Source organism: Papaver somniferum, unplaced genomic scaffold (assembly GCF_003573695.1).
Source record: "Papaver somniferum cultivar HN1 unplaced genomic scaffold, ASM357369v1 unplaced-scaffold_137, whole genome shotgun sequence".
NCBI lineage: Eukaryota > Viridiplantae > Streptophyta > Magnoliopsida > Ranunculales > Papaveraceae > Papaver > Papaver somniferum.
In genome coordinates this window covers 15,890,949-15,897,020 of record NW_020622934.1, presented here as the reverse complement: position 1 = coordinate 15,897,020, position 6,072 = coordinate 15,890,949, and the positions used below count along the sequence as shown (strand labels likewise).

Below are 6,072 nucleotides of genomic sequence, written 5' to 3'. Positions count from 1 at the left end.
TTTCTTTTTCGCCTGTTGATTTTGTTTCTTCGCCATTTGTGGTTGAAAAATTAGGTCAGATTTTGTAGCAGTGGTTGAAGTACGCAACCATAGAATAAGAGAAGAAGGTAAAATCGAGAAGATGATGACGAATACAGATTGATTTTGAACGATTTTGGCTTAGGGATGAGCAGATTGATTTTGAACGAATACAGGAGCGGATTGATTTTTGAACGAATACAGATTGATTTTGAACGAATACAGGAGCGGAGGTTTTAAGAAATTTTGTCCGTTATGCAGGTTGTAAAGTAATAAATTAGTGGGTCGTTTTCTTTCTCAGTTTCTTTTGGGTTGAATTAGGGGAGGGTAGTTTAGACAGTTTATGATATTTGGAGTTTTTGTATCACTTTTGTTTGGATGGGTTTTTTGTAGATGGGTTATAACCCCTTTGGGGTTACAACCCGCGGACCGAAAAAAAAAAGTAATAAAAAATAAATAACACTTGTAACAGGAAAGCATAACAAAGAACAAAGTACCTCCGAATAAATGATAACGAAGAATGGTGGGGTTTGCATTTACATATCAATCCACCCGTTAATATCTTACAGGTAGATGAATTTATCTTCCTGGAGTAAGGCTCGAGGTGAAAGTACGGGGTATAAAGAAATTATCTTCTGCAAGAGATTAATGGCTGTGAATCAGTCAAAACTCGCACAAACCAACTAAAATCCTACCATGAAAATGGTCACCAAACATAAACATAACTGCGCATTCCTTCATGATTCTGCCATTTACTAAATCCTAAATCCTGATAGTCTCAAAAGATCAATAAAAATATTCAATAATAACAACGAAATCACGATTTTTTTATTTTCATTAGAAGTGTTCTCTGCAATTATTATTTGGTTTTCAGATTTCAAAGGTCCTACTTACTCCAAATTCATTCGTGAACCTCCTAACAATATAAACATCAGTGGGGAATATTAAAGCATGTCATTTATAGAACAAAAGCAAAAAACTGCAACATAAACCGGAATATTTGGTCATCGGCCTAATAGCTTTGACTCCCCCCGGGATTACACAGTAAGATCGGGGAGAATGAATGACAGAATGAACTCAGAAGAGAAGAACAAACATTTCATTCTTCCCGTAGAGAGCTCCTTTTGCATGAAGACAACACTCCTTTTACGCCTATTACCAACATAAGTATCAGTTTCTTATCATTGGACTATAAAATAATCCACACTAATGATCCAGAATGTTAGACGGCATACACGTACATTTATAGACTACAAATAGGACTTGGATAAGTGCATCAACTTGTCTTCATTCCTATGGTTATCCACTGAAAAAACAAAAACAATAATTCTTAAATTTCATATCCAGCTACATGTATAACCAAATTCACAAAATTGCGAGCCAAGTTACTACCGGAGAGGTGAGTTACCAACTTTGCATAGACAGACTATCATTTTATTAAATTTTTGTTGTAGTCATCCATCCTTAACTTTAATCACCTAATATAGTACCCGTATGGCAGAGAAGTATGATTTTTTGGAATGGAACTGTAAAGCTAGTCTTCATTACTGGAAATGAAAGTGTAGGTGGCATTTAGGAGGCAACTGGGTATTTCTCGGTGTTTCATCATCCGTATCGGGGCCAAGTGATACACAGGTGCAGAAGTAGATGAAGGGGAAGTTAGGGCTTCCATATGGTGAGGTAACTTTGTTATCATGAAGATGGGGGTGGTTTGCTTCTCCATGTCATCAAAAGCTGCAACCACCTTACACTTTCCTCTTTCAGGTGCCAGAAAAACATGAAATTTGGATAAACAAATAGCCACAAAGATACAGAAAAACGCGAGGCAAAAATATACATACTTCGGAACCTAAATGTGTACATAATTAGAATGACTGAAGGCTGCGTAATGAAGTAAAGATAAACAAATAGTTGGGTACCTCCTGACTATGTCTGGGGCAATGGGCGGATAATCCATGGGACTTCACTGTTCAGCGCAACAAATATGGTACACTATGCCGATATAGTTTATCATTTCAAAACGAAGAAGGTACCTGTCTCCAATTAATCATCATATAGTCAATATTTGCGTATACCATGAGCAGTGGGGATAAAGGGAATTTTTTACTGAAACTAATGGGAATTATATCCCACAATAACGCACCGCGTTACAGGTTCCTCGACCTTGTTTTCACATTTGGTGCTTTCATGGTTCCCGACTTCATCTACCACTGTAGTGGTGCACTTCTTGCAGCCCAAATATTATCACTTGGTGGTAGCCAAAATTCGAGTTGCACTGGCTTTGGCAATAATTCGGTAATGTACCTCATGCAAGAGTTGGTTAGCCATCTGTGTTGTGAATAATTAATTTATAGGTGAAAACATAAAGATAGGCAACAACTCAGGATTATATATGTACTTGAATGGACCCCATTTGGCATCCATCAGTTCAGAAATGGTCTTTATATTATTGGGGGTCGAACCAATAAAAACATAGAAACCTATATATATGTATACCTACGGTTCTGAAGAGTAAGGTCAAGCATCATCATTCATGCAAGGATTGACCTATATATATGTATAACCATTGGCTCTCTTTCATTTCCTGAAGTAAAAAAATCAGAAAATTCAGCCAAAACCTGGATATATGACGCAGAGAGTTTAATTAATGATTGAAAGGATCGACCAAAAGACTACATATAGTTTCCTAATGAGAACACAGATTCAAATTATAAACTCAATTGAACCTCCAATATTAGATCAAATCCTGAATGGTTGGGTTTTACTTACATTAACATAGATCTTGAACACATCCAAGCTAGTCAGATTATTGGTTTCATGAAATCTATTTCATTTCACTTTCGAGACACCCAGGGTTTGCCTTATTCAGCTTGGCATATATAATTGGAAGGTCTGTAGGTGGTTGCTGCGAGATGTTTGGAAACTGGTGTATATCTACGAAGCCATTTGAAGAACCTACATGAGCAATGTGATGAATATTAATACAACAGGTGACAACATTCAAAGACTAACAACAAACGCTTGATAGATGAACGCTTTAATTGTAACATCAAGCAATGATAACACTCAGAGAATGAAGACACCACTCTAAAGAACTAAGAAAATCATCGGTTCACTTCCTATTTAGTAATGTCATTCTTTTCATTTTGCACGAAAGAACTAAAGAACTCAATACCATAAAGCCCCAATTCAGTTTCAACTGTGATGCAAAGGTTGTGGGATTCTAATAATATAAATGAGCACGGTGGAAGATCTTACTGACAGAACGCATAAAATACAAACTATTTCCAAATGGAATCTTAGCTAATTAAGGGTTTCAGTTTCAGTATTGAAAATTACCTCCATTATTGAGCAGTTTGAATAATATCACTATCACGCAAAATATGTTTTTTCCCTTCATAAGTTCGATTTCTGATACATAGTATGTTTCAGCTGGATTTCTCTCTACCTTAAAACTGAACTGAACAAAAAAATCAGGAAAAGAATCCACAGATGAGAGAGTATGAGATAAAATCAGTTAACAAAATCAACACAAATATTTGATTTATATGAATATGAGAGAGTTCTAGAGAGAGAAAGTAACACCTCTTGAGTATGGACTGCATAACATTGGAAGCAATTACTCAGCAAAAGTATAACTTCAATAGTATTGGAATCAATTAAAAATGATATGAATCCAGCATCTACAAAGTCAGCATCAACGAAAACCTATGATAATACATACAAATATTAAGAAACTCGGATCGAAGAATTTTTTTTTTTTTTAAGAAGTGTTCAATTAAGAAACCCAGATCGAAAATATGAAGAAACCCAAATCCAAACATAACAATCAAATATATATCCTAACAAATTATATATGAACCGAATACACCAATCAAATACAAATTTAACGAAAAATCAATCCAAAATAAGATAGTATTACCTAGTATTCTTGAGAGAGAGAGTATGCTGAAGAAAAAAATGGAGAAACCTAGGAAGATGATAACCTCTCTTGAGGTTTATGTAGTAATGTAACGCATAAATTTGATTACCGGATATGAATAAAAGGGATTGAATATCGAAAATAATTTTTATTATTAATGATTTCTGTAAACAATGGGAAGAGAATTGGCGAAGAAAATAAATGGAAGAAGAGCCCTAACTTCTGTTTTTGTAACCGAAGAGAGAATAAGTGCAAGAAGGGAGCTCGGCCGTTGGATTGGGGCTTAAAAGGTGGCCTCGTTCTCAGCCACGATATGTCTTTTCCATCTTGAGAAGAATATGAGCCGTCCATCGTTAGAAAAGACCCGTACCGAACCGTCGGATCAAACAAAAACCATTTGTTTTTGTAAGATAGATATACAGTATATACAGAATCAAACAAAACTCTGGTTAAAGAGTTACCTATAAGAGTTCTAGTTCGGAAATATCATTCGGATACGATCAGTTCGGATACATTCACAAATCATTCGTGAGGTCCATATAATCCGCGAACTAGGTTCGGAGTTCAAATAGTTCGAAAGTATCATTTCAGATATGTTCGCGAACCATTCGAGAATGATTCGGAGAATTACTAACTATACAAGTGACTACTTGATTATTGCGGGTAACGACAGGAGTATTGAACCTACATCCCATAATTAACAGCTAAAATGGTAAGAGGAAATAATCGTTTGGTCCTATTTTATGTGGTCCCAAATTAATTTGGTCCACCAACAAAAGGGGAGTTCTATTTGGTCTTATTTATTTAAAAATATTAAAGTATCTAAAATACCTGGCCAAATTGGAGTATATCCAGATTAATTGGGGTATACTTAATAAGACAAAATCCGGGTCATTTTGAAGTAAAACATGACGCCCCTTAACCATGTATTTTCTAAATGGATAAATTGCCTCTACTTAATTAATAATACGTTTAGGTTAATTAATTTAGTTAGTTAATTAGTTGAATTCAAATTTTAAAATTAGGTATTATTTGGATTGAACTCATGGATTATGTGTTATGGTTTTTGAGGATTTTTTTTTTTTTTGAGATTTTTTTTTGTAATGGAAATGAAACTATACTAGGCAAACACTTCTACAAAGAGGATTACAAAGCTGTTAAGTGATTTTATACTCAAAATTGTAGAAGAAATTAATACTTCCAATTCTGAAAATATGAAAACTCGGCAAGGTCGAAAAAAAAAATACCATGCCAACTATAGGATTTTTGTCATACAGAGAAAGGTGTTACAAATGCATAATAACTCGGCAAGGTTTCAATTTCATAACCTTGCCGACTAAACTATAGTCGCAAGGTTCAAGTTCTTGGTCGGCAAGGTTCAAATTTTCAAGTTTTTAGTCGGCAAGGTATAAGGATGAATACCGTGACGACCCTGTAAATATTACTTTCATAAACAAAACTCTTTGAAAAGTCGTCATGCTATTCATCCTATAACCTTGCCGACTAAACTATAGTCGCCAAGGTTCAAGTTCTTGGTCGGGCAAGGTTCAAATTTTCAAAAAACACCGACCTTAATTACTGCAACACTAGTCGGCAAGGTATCAGGATGAATACCGTGATGACCCTGTAAATATTACTTTTAGAAACAAAACTCTTTGAAAAGTCGGCATGTTATTCATCTTGTAACCTTACCGACTAAAAATAAATATCAAAAGTCGGCATGTTCAACAAAACAATCATGACGACTATGTAACTGCAATTCAACAATTTCAAATTTTCAGATCTAATTTGTCATTCAAATAACAAAACAAAGTACTAGAATGAGTTTGAAAGGATTAATAGACAATAAAAAAGAAAAGCATAATCGACGATATTTTTTCATTTGAAGACGATGAAATATAGAGATGGAGAAAGAAATTGATCATTATATTGATGATGAAGGAGAAGAAAATAAATTAATAAGGTTTTGATCTAAAACCAAAAAAAGGTAGTTTTGGTTATTATTAGAGGAAGGGTAATTTGGTAACTTTACACATATTAGACACCCCTTTACCCACCATTATGGTTGGGAACAAATTGGGTATACCCCAATTAATCTGGGTATACCCCAATTTGGCCAGGCTAAAATACCC

At 34.7% G+C, this 6,072-nt stretch overlaps 1 long non-coding RNA gene across 13 annotated transcripts; it reads right to left on the bottom strand.

Moving 5' to 3' along the window:
- Window positions 1–821: 821 nt before the first annotated feature.
- On the bottom strand, window positions 822–4,169 carry LOC113335017. 13 transcript variants are annotated; one of them, XR_003353113.1, is made up of 9 exons: window positions 3,941–4,169; window positions 3,604–3,726; window positions 3,358–3,478; window positions 2,788–2,973; window positions 2,515–2,602; window positions 2,162–2,346; window positions 1,411–2,051; window positions 1,260–1,324; window positions 822–1,170 (listed from the first exon to the last, which is right to left on the bottom strand). It is a non-coding gene; the product is annotated as an uncharacterized LOC113335017 (long non-coding RNA). The 13 variants fall into 13 exon arrangements; XR_003353114.1 differs by having other exon boundaries at window positions 1,431–2,051; XR_003353107.1 differs by having other exon boundaries at window positions 1,260–2,051.
- Between the last annotated feature and the right edge of the window lie 1,903 nt (window positions 4,170–6,072).